A 16,849-nucleotide genomic window follows, 5' to 3' on the forward strand; every position below is an offset into this window, starting at 1 on the left:
GAAATGGTCTTGGGCGCATGGGTCAAGGAGTTAAGGTCCATTTGGAATCAAAACTATGCTCTTTTATAATGGGTTTAGGTTACAAAGATTCTCCTTTGTCTTCATCCCCTCCATTGTCTAATGTTCCTATGTCTTCTACTTCTTGTGAGTAGCCAAACTCTTCTCCACAAAAGAAAAGGTTGCTTCTTTCTCCTCATCCTTTATCTAATCAAGAGCTTATTTTGTTGAGGCTTCTTAAAGCCCACTTGATTACCCTTCCTCCTCTTACACACAAGAAGTTTCATAAGGATGATAAAGAAAAACAATATTTTTGTGCATACCATCAAGTTCTTGGCCATTCCACAAGTGAATGTAAGGCCTTAAGGGATAAGATACAACAACTTCATCAATCAGGTGACATTAATTCTCCATCTATTGATGCACCTTCTTCTTCTTCTTTGCACAACAAGTGATATTGAGGTTTACATCTATCTCGTTCTTTTATATTGTTGGAGTACAATACCACTGAGAGGGGGGTGAATCAGTGGCAGACTAAAGCCAAATGACCTTGAAATAGACTTTCAAAATTTTGAAACATAATTATCATGAAAGCATGCATACATTGAATCAAGAACTTTGGTGGACATAATTGACCCAACAGATCAACTCAAACCTCAAACCTTTAACAAGACCAAATGAATATCAAGGCAACTTCTGTTAAATTGAGATGAAGCATCATATATGAAAATAATGAAAACTTATGTTGAATTCAGATAGACATCAACTAAAGTGACAGATCAATATCATAGATGCAGTTAAACAATGTTATGAAGCAATATATGAAAAACATTAACTCATAAGATTTGAGAGCGAGGATATTCACACATAAGACAAACTAAAGATGTCATATCACATAAATTAACTGTGAATTTTGATTGACTTGAAGATGACTAGAAAACATCATTTCAAATAATGATACATCATGAAAATCACACAATCTTAAGACATTTTTTAAAAAAAGTATATGACACATGATAAGTAAATGAACATGAGAATCAAAGAAACTAGTGATAATGACAATTCATTACACAAATTTTGTCTTGAGTGGAAAAACCCTTAGGGGAATAAAAACCACTTGAAAATGCCTCACTCGCTTAATTAAGAAAATGCCTCACTAGCTACAATGTGTCTCACTGACATTCAAATGTGCCTCACTAGCTAATACAATCTGTCTCATACCAACATAGTTTTGATAAAAATACAGAGTATCATCTCTATTTCACTTCACAACATCTTCTGATATCACATCACTTGATATTCATAAGCAAAAATTCAATATGCCTCAACAATTCACATATAATATATCATTATGTATATGTAAAGTATACACAGTAATATAATATAGTGAATCTCTTTCACAATACGATGCAATGGCTTTTCAAAATTTCTATATAAGAAACTGAATGATGATGCCTTTATTGAAATAATAATTCTATACAAAGTATAATAATCAAATGATATTTCTTTTTGAAACAACAACATATTTTGAATGTCTTCAACAAGGTATATATAATGTTCTCTATCCTTGAATTGAAAGCAGATTTGCACCTTCACAATTGTTACAATATAATATACAATTATCTTCCTCAAATTGTTCCAATAGATCAAACTATGATTTGCCAAACTGAATGAACCAAATGCATTTAACTATTTTATAGTCTTTAACAATGATCACTGCTAATCAAAACTTGAGAGAAGACTATGGGGTTTTGACATAAAGTTTCATGTTCAACAAAGAATGCTAACTCCTAGATAAGGGTTTCATATTTAACAAAGAATACTAACTCTCGAACACGGGTTTCATGTTTAACAAATAATGCTAACCCACAAAGAATGCTAAACCCATAACTAGGGTTTTGAACAAGGACAATTATAAGACATGAAGAAAATATTATACATTATGGACAAAAATGTAAACCCTAGACAAAGTTCCAACAAACCAAATAATCTTTGCACAACAAAGTTTAAAACTCAAGGACATCGAACTAGGGTTACAAAAAAAACCCAAAAACTACTTTGTTTATGCAAGAAGAAAGTTTTCAAATAAACAAACTAAAATTGTTCATTACTAGTCTAGTCAAAGCAGAAAATCCACAAGATAATTAGGAAAGAATACACCTATCTTTGCCTCCAAAGATATCTCAGTTTTTGTTGATAGAGAGAATCACCATCGTGGCTTAGACACCAAATTCTTTACAAAAACCTTCCAACTGAATGCCAAAACCAACTATCACTGCCATTTCATGTTGTGCTCATACTGTAGGTACCACGTCCAAACTACCATCATGTTGCCACAAGCCCTAGCTGCCCTGCGTGCCCTAGCTCAAGGGAATACAAAGATGAAATAACAAACATGACTTTGTAAAAATTTCTTTGGATATCTTGTTTTTGCTTTTATATCTCATAGACATTACAAGCCCGAAAAGGGATTTATTTCACCTTTTATTTTTCAATGCCTTAGGGAACTTTAATACCCAAGGATTTATTTCACCTTTTATTTTCAATGCTTAGGGAACTTTAACACTTTATCATCATATAATTTCATAGGCTTTGCACTAAGTATCAAGGAGTCTTTCTCAATGGTCATATGAAGCAAACATGTTATGACAATATCACCTTCTCAATACAATAATGAATTGCCCAATATGCAATAAAACTTCTTCAAGAACTTGTCATGATGTCATGATGTGCAAATGACTATAATAGTTTATCATCTTAGAAAATCTGAATCAAGCCAACAATGCTACAAAATTTTTAACATTAATGTGTCAACATATACCATACCAACTATCATGAATTTATCAACTATCATGATAGTGACCTTACTCAATGCCTTGTACCACAAAGTCATAACAACCATGAGTTCCAATGATATTATCTTTGGCAAATCTTGGGCAAGCACATAGATTGTGTCTTTGTCATCAAGGACAACAACTGAGGGTGAGGGATAACATATATATTCCACTTAATTGTGCATTCTTACTATACCTACTCTCCACCCATGGTGGCACCTATCTCTTTCTCACTCACTATGGTGACTATCTTTTTGTCACCCAATGTGGCGAGTATCTATTTTTTCCCTTTGTGGTGCTTATCAAAATCTATCTTATATGTAGTGCCTCTATGGCATTGAGATTGGTCCTATCGAGAATCTATTTATCTCTATCAGTAGTGGCTTTCCTTCATAGAAAGGTTGGTTCTACTTATCTTTTGGTAGTGGCGTTCCTTCGTAGCAAGGTTGGTTCTACTTATCTTTTGTTAGTGGCTTTCCTTCATAGCAAGGTTGGTTCTACTTATCATTGATCCCCTGGCATAAAAAAACTTTCTAACTCCCCTAGTATTTGAGTAGGCTCATTTCAACCCTTGCATCAACTTTTTTTCCCCTCTCAGGATGCTTTGGATACCTTTTCAACAACTATCTTTGAATTTTTATTTTGCATTAGCCGCGTGTTTTTATTGTCACCTGTTATTTTTTAGCATGATTCATTTGGACACTAGAATGCTGGGTGGATGTCCATGCACCATGGATTTTTCCTACGACATATTAATGTTCAAATGTCGATTTTGCACATTTTGACACTTGTCACTTACCTTGGTCAATGGAAATGGCACGTAATCTTCCGAAATGGCTAGACAAGCCTCTTTTTCTCTCCTCTTCTCTCTTTTAAGTCCATGTTTTATCTCCATTCAATTTCTCTTAGTTCTCTCAAGACAAATATCTCATTCTTTGGGCTCTTGAAAATTTTTCTTGCTTGCTACAACAGTCTCTAGGTTTCTACAACATTCTCAAGCTCTCACAATACTCTTTGCATCTCTCTTGGCTTTCTCAAGCTTTGCTGGTAATATCCATCTACTTATCTTGTCTATGAGCATATTGAGGATTTATCAAATCCTTTATTTTTCAAAATATTTATCTTTTCTATTTAAATTTTTATTTACCTATCTATCTATCTGGTTGCTATGGAGGTGGAAACACCAAAACAGGGACTTGACAGAGGCAAGTCTTCAAACAACCCCAAACATTTTTCCTCTTCTTCATGTGTGCAGGTTTATTATAAGTATTCAAATGCACTAGGGTTTTCTTGTGTTTTATTTATTTCATTTGTATTCATTTATTTTTATATTTATTGTCTAGTATTCATTGCCAAATTTCTAACTTCTGGGTTTTGTAGGTTATTTGAAGAACAGAGTTAGGTTTTTGTGTTTTTGAGTCTTTTCTGTTTGTGGTCCATACAAGACTATAGAGTGTTGCACATAAATTTGTGCACCATTCTTGTGTCCTTGATCGAGATGCTTAGACTTAGATTGAATAATCTCTGTATCTGCTCTTTCAATTTCTCTAATTATATATCTTCACCAGTTTCACTAGTTGGAGATATTTGAATGTATGTTGTGAAATTGGCTCTCAAGGGAACATAGTTATTCCCTTTGTAGGGTCACTTTTGCACCAATATAGTATATAAAGAGGCCAATTTTTTTATCACATAAGGTGGTTGAGAGAGAGAGAGTTATTATTGAAGGCATGAGATTGATGGATAATAATTATGAAATGGATGCAACCTAGTCAAATTTGGTGATGACTATAGTGAAAGGACATGAAATTAATTGTTGGGTGTTGTCACTTGATTTGAATTTGAGGGTGATTGGATAGCCACCAACATATTAATCATGATAATTAATTAACATCCCCTCTTGACTGATTGGGAAGTATTTGCATGAAATTTTTGTATGTGTTGGGGCTTCCTTTCCACTTTTTTGGCATTTCATTCCATTGTGGATCGACAAATAAGGTGACCATCATCTATTACGAGTGTTGCAATTGAAATTCTCACATGAAACATTCATTTTTTAATGTGGGATATCTCTACAATATCCCTCTATGGTGCAACTAGGGTAGTTGGTGTCAAGGGTTATTGGCCTGGGTTGTCAATGCAATTGGATTAGGAAAATTAAAAAGGCAAGAGCCTCATCTCCCTAACCAATTTGGAAACTTGACAATGCATTGACAAATTTGCATGCAAGAAAGTGATAATGGACACACCTATCCAAATTTCTTGCGAGTGTAGACAAATGGCCTTCTCGGGTGAGATCAAGGATAAAAGGCTCAAAAGTATCTTTTAAATCCATCACAAGTTAATTTTATAGGCCATAATAGGGGTTTTGGGGATGCATTCCTGAAAAATAGACCATCAACATTGAGTTAATATGGACATTGTATCCATGTTCTCAGTTGCATTGGTGGAGATTGGGGAGTCACTAGAGACGGTGAAGACCCTATACAATGGCTAGTGTGGAAATAATTTTTGGGCGAGTTGGATGATATTGTAAAAATGGTAGTTGATGGAGGTGGCATCCAATTTCCATAAGAATTCTAAATTATAAGGATAACATGATAGTTGATGGAGAAATACTCACTCATCTTCACATATATGCACTTAACTTTGTCTCATCACCATCCATATGAGGGGATGCACGTGCAATTTCTCAAATGTATTTTGGGGTTTCTGTTATGACCTACATAATGCACCCCAACTTTTTGCTTCCCGAGCTAGGGGGCTCTTTCGCTTCTATTTGTTTTTGTTTGTTTTCCTATTGTTTTCTTTCCCCTTTTGTGTTCTTTGTTTTGCCTCTCCAGAGTTTTGGGTTTTTAGAACCCTGGAGCCCTTCTGTTTTCCTTTTTTTCATACCCTGGAACCCTGGGATTCCAAAGTGCTCTTTGTTCCCTTTGTTCCTTTTACTTTGTTTGGCTTCAATATTTTGAGTTTTCGAAACCACGAGGTCCCATTTATTTTCTCTTTGGAGCTTAAAAGCTTCTGAGTCCAAAAATCTTGAAGTTATCCCTTCCTGTCCCTGACAAAGCTTCGAAACCCTAGAATCCTGGGATCCCGAAGCCTTATCCTTGTTCTTTCCCCTCCCTTTTCGAAGACCTCAGGATCTTAGAGTTTCAGAATCCTGAGCCTTCTCTTCCGCTCCTCTTTGGAGCCCTGGAGCTCTGAAATTCTAAAACTTTGGGTTCTCTTTGCTTTTTGGTCTTCCTTCGGAGTTTTGTTTGAAACTCTAGAGTTTCAAGGTCATTTGTTTAGAGACCATGGGAATCCAGGATCCTAGAACCTCAGAGCATGCCTAGGTTTCCCTGTTAGTCAATTTCTTTGCAGTACGTTTTGTGTCCCTTCTTTTTCCCTTGTCCGAGTGAGTTCTCCTCTTCCCAGCTTTGTATTTATGTTTCTTTTATTTGTTGTCTTTTCATTTCGTGTGCTTGGGTGTTTCGTTTCTTAGGGTTTTTGCTTCAATAAGTCAAGTTTTCTTCAATGGTTAGGGTTTTCCAATCTTCTAGCATTTCGGGATCCCAGGTCTCCAAGATCCCAAACCCTTGGCTTTTCCCTCATTCCGGAACCCTAGGTTCTTGGGATCCTAGAGTCCCTTTTGAGGGTTGCTTTCTTTTGACTCTAGAACTATGTAATCCCAAGATTCTATAGGAGACATCACCCTATGACTGCCCAACTTCGGAACCTCGGGTTCCTGGGGCTCTGAAGATCTTTTCTCGAGCTATCTTTCATTAACTTTGGAACTCTGAGTTCCCGGAGTCCCGAAGTTGGTCCCTGAATGCCTTTTCCCAACTTTGGAATCTCGGGATCCCAAAGTTCTTTGTAGACTATCTATTCCAAGACTCTAGAACCCCGAAAACTTGGGATTTCAAAGTCATCCCATGAGTCTATTTTTGCTAGAGTTTATTGTCAAACTCACCCCAAAGTTCTGAGATTCTGGAACTCTGAGGCGAGTTCCTTTGTTGAGTTTCCAAGCTTTGGAACCCCAGAACTCCGAGATCATGAAATCATGCTCAATGGTTTCTATTGACCCTGAAACCCCTGGATTCCAAAGTCCATTGTTTTCAAGTAAATATCTTAAAACACTAATTATGTATATTCCTTTGTGTAGTTTGGAGAACTCTTATGGAAACATCAGCCACCCCAAGGAAGAAGAATAGAAGTGAAGTCAGGCTTGGGAAGAACCCAGTGAAAATGATGTACCAATACCAGGGCCAAACATTAGTCTCCAAATTTGAAAATGATGTACAGTGGATCATCGATACAAAAATTGGGCATGTGGAGCTAGAGGCCATCGGGAAGGAAGTATCAGGACAAAACTTGAATGCTCGATACAGAAGAATACAAAAGTCTAGGATTTTAGAGTTTGATGTCATGATCATTGACATGTATATGCACTTAGTTCTCCAGTCCTCCCAAGCTACACAAACAATAGATGAGCTGGTTGATGAGATCAAGGGGTCAAGGAAATGCTAAGAGTTTCAAAGTTCTGGATTGAGTATGCACTTGATACACCATCTACATCAATAAATTGTTACATAGGGAACTACCACAATTAAAAGTAGAACAAATAAAAAGCAAGAAGTTGACTCCTAGTGCGCTCCTATTACCACAAAGAGGCAAGGTGCAACCTCGGAGATAACTACAGTTTTGAGGGAAGGTTTGGACTACACTTGCCACACACAAGTACTACTTCTAGGCAGGTGTATCTATGTGGGGACTCTATGCACATTCACATCTAAAGAAGACTCATTGTTTGAATGCATGTAGTGTTAGTTGAGTGGAGTTCAAAAACAGTGACTTGCATGTTGACTATGACTCCCACCATTCTGTAACTAGGTTGTAGGCATAGTTTATTCCTAGAGTATAGGAGGAAAGACACTATAAATGTAATGAATCGAGCAATTTCAAGGGTCCAAAAAATGAATATTGGAGGCCATGGTTAGCGATTCTTAAATTAAACTTTTCAAAATTAGGAATTTAGAATTTAGGAATAGCTTAGGATTAGAAAATTTCTAGAATTTGGCTGATGGTCACTCCAGGTTCTTTTCTATTGCAATTTCATGTTAACGTAACTGGAAGTAATTTGATGTAAGCAAAAATCAGATATTCAGTGTGACAAATCTGCTGGATAACTGTCGTCATTAGAAGTCAAATATATGAACTTCAATTTATATTTCTTGTTTACTTTAGTTGTTTTCTTTCACATTTATCCTTTTGTTTGATTCAACTTCTTGAATTTGGAGAGAGTTGTGTTTGCATTGCTTCAATCTGTGCATGTATATGGTGATTGATGTTCATGTCAATGTGGTTTCGTATTTATTTCCATTGAATCTAGCTTCATTAGTATGTTAAATTGTTGATTTGCATGCTGATGTATGTTTATGTTCCAATTTCCTCCAGGTACAGTTGATATTGTCAGATGGATTAAATGTTATGTGTTCATAATCTTCTTGCATTCCCTTTTTCTTTTGCTATTTCTTTCTCATTGGTTAGTTTATATTTAGTTTGAGTTTTCTAACTTTTGCAAATAAATCAAAAAGTTTCAGAACTAGCAGACCCCTTAATAGGTACAATGACATCAACCACTGAGTTACCCAACACCATCGTGACTCAACTACAAAGATCTTGGAGTTGTCAATCTTTCTAGACTGGTAGCTTTTCAGGAGAGGTGGTGTGTGAATTCATGTTCTACTTGCTTGTTGGTGAGTGTGTCAAAACACCCGTCAACAAAAGTGGCACTAGAAGGAGGGCCATGTAACGCTTTCTAAATTATTTGTTTAAGTTAGAGTGAGCTAAGCCTTTGGAAGTATGACTTTGATGAGTAGTCCTTGGTGTATACCTGGGGTTGTTCATCCAATCCCTCATCATATGTACAATGGACTTGCTATGTTCTATCCTGAAACTGGATAGAGTGCTTCAAATCACATAAGTGCTTTCGAGAATTATGTAGAACTTCTTTAAAATGTCACATGATGTCATTTGTAGCTTGTTTACAAGTACTTTTCAAGGTTAAACATCACACTGGTATGCAAATACTTCTCTTGGTTTAATCTATTCTTGGTGGGAGTTGGTATTTTTGCTCTTGTGTTAGTATGATCTAGTAATGAGCACACAATATACTTTAATTCAGTTTGCAAGGGTTAAAGGGAATTTTGTTGAAACTATTTCTCAATTTAATCACAAATTTCTTTAAATATATTAGAGACTTCATTCTACACATAGGATCATCAACACTTGTTTCTTGAAAGAGCACTATCTTTGGGGCATTGGTCCCACATTCGCAGAAAAAGTGAGAAGTCTGGGTGAAGTAAATGACATTAATCTGGAAATTAGCATAGCCTTGATGTTATCACAATCAGGATATGATGCACCAAACGACCGTTATGGTGAATTCAATGACCAAGTGACAAATAATTGTTGATATGCATGGGATTATAACATGATATACACCATGCCTATCCAACAAAAATCACATGAGAGATTCAATATTTTAAACCCGCTTGACATAAATTCAACCAACATGGTGAATAAACTTAGTTATGATCAACGAACGCAAATTCCAAATTTGAATGCCAATGTTTCACCTTCTTGTGAGAATCCAAATGCTGCAACTTCCCTTTTTGATCATGATTCAAGAAGTAGAGAAACATATTATAATGAAATTTTAGCTACAACAACAAGTGTACAACCATGTCAACCCAAATGACAATATCAAAATGAAGATAAAATAACTGCAAATTTTGATCATGAGGAGGAAAGTAAGTCTGGAAGTGATTCAACAACCATTTTTAGAGAGATTTTGAAGAAGTTGAAGTTTCTATAATGCTGCACCAACGTTTCCACAGTGAAGAATCAACAAGTGGAGAGTTTCATATGCATTGTCAAGGTGAGTTTCATGATGATCAACTGCATAGCGAGAGTGTCTAAACTTTTTATTTTTGTTTGGATACCTCACTTGCACACAGATATTTGAATAAAAAGTCGAGAGAGTTGGGTGTCTCTAAATCTCTGGTTGATATTGCATTGATAGATGGATGTAGAATACACTGCACAAACAAGCATTATGAGATTAATTGTTGTGTTTTCCTTGAGAAAATAGATATATATTTGAAACACATGACTAAACTTGGGGATGTATTCACCCCTTTGGAAGATCATTGGGACCTTGAGTTGACAAATGATTTGAGAGAATAACTCTTACTACTTAAGGCACAAGAGGATTTACAACCATTCACCGAAGAAAGAATTTTGCTTGATGAGAGATGGCTTGATGGAGAACTTATGACAATTATGGATGAAGCTGGTAAGTTGGTGTTTATGCCTTCCTCTATCAACGAACATGAGAGAGATGTTGAATTGAATTCACTATGTAATTACAATGTTGATTTATGTTTGAATTCATTGAATAAAGAAGTTGAGTTTATGGTTGACCTTGGTGTGATTACATTAAGATATGACAGTCCCATTGGTTTGTAAGGTATTAATGCTGATTTATGCAATGATTTTGTGAGTAATGGGATTGATCTTGTAAAATACTGTGAAGTTGAAAGTGTGAATGATGACAGTATTTTTAAACCAACCACATAGCTGATGACAACGCGAATCTTTCCCTTGAATTTCAAAGCCATGATGCTTCAAGGAAATGGAGTTGTAATAATGAGAATGAAAGAAAAGTATTCTTGGATGAAATTGTAGAAGATATTTTCTTATGTGTTGATGACAAGTTGGGAAGTAAGACTCTTGACACAAACAAAGAATTGGATCAAAATCAGAAACTCCTTGATGAATTTCTGGATCAGATTTATATCAGTCATGAGGGTGGATTGAAAACTACGATAGGTGTTGATGAAACTATTTATGCACACAAAAATAACTCTCTATTGTGGCAAAATGTTTATGATAGGCTCAAGCTTGGTGAAACATGAATAGACCAAGAGCATACTTGTGTGAAGAAATCGGAAATGGAGTTGTCTACACAAGCCCATCAATGGGAAATCAAGGAGTGCCTCTCTAAATCCGATTTTTATAAAATTTCAATAGAAGAATCTTATTTGTCATTTGTTGGTAATTTTGAACGCAATGATAAAATGCCAAATTCTGATTCATTTATCTTTGTTGATCCCATGTAGGAAATTTATGAAGTCGATCTTGTGTATGAAAAGGAGGATCTCTAAGCCTTGCAAGTTGAAAGTGAAGGTTGCATTTAGCCCACTATGGAAGATGTAGTAAGAAGAATGATGAACCTTGTGGTAGAGCTAAGTGTAGCAATTGGTGACCTAGGATACTCTAGTGGCATGATAGATTTCACAGTATGTGGTTCATGTAGAATTTATCCTTTGAATTTTTATCCTGAGGTATGTTGTCATGATTTCATACTTGAATGGGAGATTGCTGCAAATTTCAAGATGGATGACAAACAAGGTACATGTGAAATTGAGGAGGATAATTTGAAGAAGGAAGAACCTCATATTTCTTGTTTATTAGAAGAAGGCTTTGAAGTAAATAGTCTGATGGTAGTCGAGTGTCTTAGTTCACTGCTTGGGATTGTTGTTCATGATAATGATGTGTTATAAATTGAAGCTAATATTTTTTACAATCAGCATAACATGTCACTCACAGATGTTGCTTTTCTTTACATGTATGAACCCGAGTGGGACGACAAGTTGTACCTCGAGCTGGGACCTTGTATGGATAAAGTCACTGTGCATAGGCTTGTTCTCACAACGCGATCAAATCAAGTGTCTTCCTTCCTTTTTCCTCCATGTGTTGATAACTTTGTGTTTAAATATGATGCAAGGGAAATAAAAACGTGGTTGTGGGTAGGTCATGGTCAAAATGAAAGCCCACAGTTGATAATATTTAAAGTTTTGTGTTCTCAAAATGAATTGAAATTATTAAAATTTTATATTTCTGAGTATGAAAATAAATTTTCTAGGCTTAGGACTTGGCCGACTGAGCTATTATTGTTGAACACAATGAGAAATCAGTCAAGAAGTGGTTCAAATTTTTGTTGTCCCATTTTGTTAAGATCAAGTCTTAAGTTGGTTTAGGTTAGTTTAGGCTAGCTAGGAAGGATTAGTTTAGTTTCTTTTCTGTTTCCATTGGTTTTCCCCATTTTTTGGATTTTTCCTCCCTTTTCGTCTTCTTGTGCGTCGGTGTCTTCTTGTGTGTCGGTGTTGCATTTCTTGTGTTTTGGTTGTGTTTCTCATTTCCCCCCTCTTTCCCTTGTTATTTCTTTTCGCTTCATGTTGTTCCCTTGCATGTGGGTTTTTATTTCCTTGTTCCTTCTTATTCCTTTATTTGGGGCTCTCCTGTTCTAAAGTGGAAGTTTGATTATTTCATAAGGGGTATAATGAAGAGTGACTAAGTTAGGATTTTTCTACATGCATTTTTGGATACTTTATCAGTCACTTGCCTTAGAAACTTTAATTTACTTTTATACTTTTGAATCTTGAAGGTGCTGTCATGTATCATGACTTGGTGCATTTTTGAGTTTCTAGGAAGTAGTTGAAAACCTATCACGGACTACATATCTTAAGAAATCCATAAGTTAATTTATAACAAGTCTAGTAAACACTATTCAAGGTGAAAATCCAAGGGTTTATGTTTCCTTCACGATGTCCACTGTGGTTCCCAACCCTAGTGTTAAACTTCATTGTTTGAAAATTGAGAAAAGTGAGAAAGGAATGCAATCATTAGAAAGGTTAAAAAAATGAAAAGAAAAAAGAAAAGTAAGAAAAGAAAGGAAGAAAGAATCATAAAAAATCTCAATTTACAACGGTGATTCAAGTACCTTCACCGAGGCCATGGATTCCTAGCTAGCAATGGAGCAATACTTGAGGGGAACCAGAGGTATCTCTATTAAGGCTATAGATGCCTGGCTAGTAGTAGAGTTATGCCCAATACATCATTGCATGTTGGAAATTCATTCCTTCACCTATGTAGCCTGGATAGTGCTTACCTTTCTTGGTTGTAACGTAACTTGATGGATGGTTAATGAATCAATTACACACACTTGGGGTTTTAGTTGTAACTGGGGTCTCTTTGGTGTGTTGAGGCTTGATTATATTAGTGTTCTTTGAGTTGTTTAGTATGAACGTAAACAAGAGATTCTAGTTTCTTGAAGGGTTGAGTGCTTGAAAATGCGTGGTAGCATTTTCCCAGCCGAGTCACGATTTGTTATGCCTTGCATAATGCACCCCAACTTTTCGCTTTCTGAGTTAGGGGCCCCCTTCTTCTTCATTTTGTTTTCATTTGTTTTCCCATTATTTTCTTTCCCCTTTTGTGTTCTTTGTTTTGCCTCTTCCAAGTTTTGGGTTTCTGGAATCCCAGAGCCCTTCTGTTTTCCTTTCATTCGCACCTCAGAACCTCAAGATTCTGAAGTGTGCTTTGTTCCCTTTGTTTCTTTTACTTTGTTTGGCTTTGATATTTCAGATTTCTAAAAGCACGAGGTCCCCTTTGTTTTCTCTTTGGAGCTTTGGAACTCCAAAGTCTCGAAATCATGAAGTTCTCTCTTCCTGTCCCTGACAAAGCTTCAAAACTTTGAAATCCTAGGATCCCAAAGTCTTGTCCTTGTTCTTTCCCCTCTCTTTTCAAAGACCTTGGGATCTAGGAGTTTTAGAATCCCGAGCCTTCTCTTTCGCTCCTTTTTGGAGCCTCAAAGCTCTGAAATCCCAAAACTCTGGGATCTCTTTGTTTTGTGGTCTTGCTCTAAAGTTTCAAAAATTTGGAGTTAAGAGATCACTTGTTTAGTGACCCTGGGAATCGAGGATCTTGAAACCTCAGAGTGTGCCCAAGTTTCCCTATTAGTCGGTTTCTTCGCAGTGCACTTTGTGTCCCTTATTTTTCCCTTGTTCGGGTAAGTTATTCTCTTCCCTACTTTGTGTTTATGTTTCTTTGCTTTGTTGTCTTTTCATTTCATGTGCTTGGGTGTTTCATTTCTTATGGTTTTTGCTTCAATAAGTCTAATTTCTTCATAGTTAGGGTTTTCCAATCTTCTAACATTTTGGGATCCTAGGTCTCCTAGATCTCGGACTATTAGCTTTTCCCTCATTCTGGAACCTTGGGTTCCCGGTATCATACAGTCCTTTTTGAGGGTTTCCTTCTTTTGACTCCGAAATCCCATAATCTTGAGATTCCATAGGAGATGTCACTCTATGACTACCCAATTTCAGAACCTCGGGTTCTCAGGGCCTTGAAGATTTGTTCCCAAGCTATCTTTCGCTAACTTGAGAACTCCGAGTTCCTAGAGTCCCGAAGTTGGTCCCTCAATGCCTTTTCCCAACTTTGGAATCTCGAGATTCTAAGATCCCAAATTTATTTGCAGTCTGTCTATTCGAAGAATCCAGAACCCCAAAACCCCGAGATTCCAAAGTCATCCATTGAGTCTTTCCTTGCTCGAGTTTATTGTCAAACTCGCCCTGGAGTTTCAAGATTCCGGAACTCCGAGGTGAGTTCCTTAAATGTTAAGTTTCCAAGCTTCAGGACCCTGGAACTCCACGATACCAAAATCATGCTCAACGGTTTCTTTTGACTCCAGAACCCAAGGATTTCAGAGTCCATTGTTTTCAAGTAAATCTCTTAAGGCACTAATTATGTTTATTCCTTTGCATAGTTTGGAGAACTCTTATGGAAACATCAGCCACCCCAAGGAAGAAGATGAGAAGTGAAGTTAGGCTTGAGAAGAGTCCATTCAAAATGAAGTACCATTACTAGGGCAAGACATTGGTCTCCAAATTTTAAAATGATGTACAGTGGATCATCCATTCAAAAATCAGGCATGTGGAGCTAGAGGCCATCGGGAAGGAAGTATCGGGACAAAACTTGAATGCTTAATAAAGAAGAATACATAAGTCCGGGCTTTTAGAGTTTGATGTCACAATCATAGATAGGTATATGCACTTAGTTATCTAGTCCTACCAAGCTACACAAACAATAGATGAGCTGGTAGATGAGATGAAGAGGTCAAGGAAATGCTAAGTTTCAAAGTTCTGGATTGAGAATGTGCTTGATCCACCATTTTCATCAATAGATTGTTACATAGGGAGCTACCATAGTTACAAGGAGAACATACAACAAACAAGAAGTTGAGTCCTAGTGCACTCTTGTTACCACAAAGAGGCAAGGTGAAACCTCGATGATAATTAAATTTTTGAGGGAAGGCTTGGACTACACTTTCCATACATAAATACCACTTCCAAACATGTGTATCTATGCGAGGACTGTAGGAACAATCACATCTAAAGAAGACTCACTGTTCACGTGCATGTAGTGTTAGTTGAGTGGAGTTCAAAAACAATGACTTACATGTCGGCTGCGACTCTCAACATTATGTAACTGGGTTGTATGCATATTTTATTCCTAGAGTATAGGAGGTAAGGTGCTATAAATTTAATGAATTAGGCAATTTCAAGGGTCCAAAAATTGAAGATTGGAGACAATGGTTAGCAATTCTGAAATTAGACTTTTTAGAACTAGGAATTTAGAATTTAGGAATAGCTTAGGATTGGAAAATTTCTTGAATTTGGCTGATGGTCACTCCAAATTCTTTTCTATTGCATTTTCATTTTAACGTAGCTTGAAGCAATTTGATGTAAGCAAAAATTAGACACTCAGTGTGACAAATCTGTTGGATAACTGTCCTCATTCGAAGGCGAATATATGAACTTCAATTTGATTTCTTGTTTACTTCAGTTGTTTTCCTCCATATAATGATTGTTTGATCTCCTTCTATCTGATTCAACTTCCTAAATATGGAGAGAGATACGTTTGCATTGCTTCAATCTGTGCATGTATATGGTGATTGATGTTCATGTCAATGTGGTTTAGTCTTTCTTTCCAGTGAATCTAGCTTCATTCGTATGTTAAATTATTGATTTGCATGTTTTGATTAAGTAAAAGCAGGTATTTGAAAGGTACCCAAACCTTGTACAAGCCAGGAGATCAGAAGAACATGAAAGAAACGTGCATGATCACCTTCAAAAGATAGAAAGATCCCACTCGAACAAAAAGGGGATCAACATACATAACATAAAAAACTAGAATCAGACAGCTCAAGGACAACACAATGACAACAAAAAGATAGGACCTAGAACCCCTGTAGAAATAGAGACAAAGACCTAAATACTTTTGATGATATCCTTGGCATGGACAACCATTTGTTTCATGTTGTTCACCGAGGTATTTAATTCCTCCAGCTCATGACCTTTGATGTTGCCCTTGGTTCTTGTATTGGCTCTGGTCCTCTTTTCATGACCCTTATTGTCCAGTTGGTCCTTGTCACCATCCTTCTCTGCATTGTTCTCAAATCTAGAAATCAGGATGTTCATGTTATCCACTGAAGCTTTGAGGATCTAAAAATTTTGTTCTGCAATCTTCTTAACATTGAGTTCCATTTTGTCGTTTCTGCTACCCAGATTGTTCATTTTATTTTCCATTCCTTTAATCTCCTTGTTATCTTCCATCTCTTTGACCTTTTTTTCTGTAGCTATGATTTTACCCACCATACTTTCAATTGCTTCCACATTGTTAAGAACAACAACCAGTTCCTTAACATGTATTGCTAGAGGTTTATCACTAATTGTTACTCTTGTAATAGCCATCATATCAGTCTTCAAACTGTTAATATCCTTCACCATGGTTCCAATGGTATCACAGAAATTTTTTATAGTATCATGATCACCGATACCACTTTTATCCCCTTTATCCTCCTTTTGCAAACTTATGGTGTTCAAACCCTCAATGTTGCCCATCACCGGGTTTTCCTCCCCCTCTTTATCCTGACCCTCATCCTTGTTGTTCTCCTCAACTTCCTCCTCAGAATCTACCAGAACATGGCTAATGTCTTTATTATTTCCCTTTTTAGTGTTCTTCCTCTGAATCTGCTTTCCAATTGCTTTCCCTTTCTTTTTTTTAATAAATTTTTTCTCAAAGGATTCCGTTTCAGACTCCAAAATATCTGAATCCACCACAATCCTTTTCCT

This window comes from Cryptomeria japonica, chromosome 10 (genome assembly GCF_030272615.1).
Source record: "Cryptomeria japonica chromosome 10, Sugi_1.0, whole genome shotgun sequence".
Taxonomy (NCBI): Eukaryota; Viridiplantae; Streptophyta; class Pinopsida; order Cupressales; family Cupressaceae; genus Cryptomeria; species Cryptomeria japonica.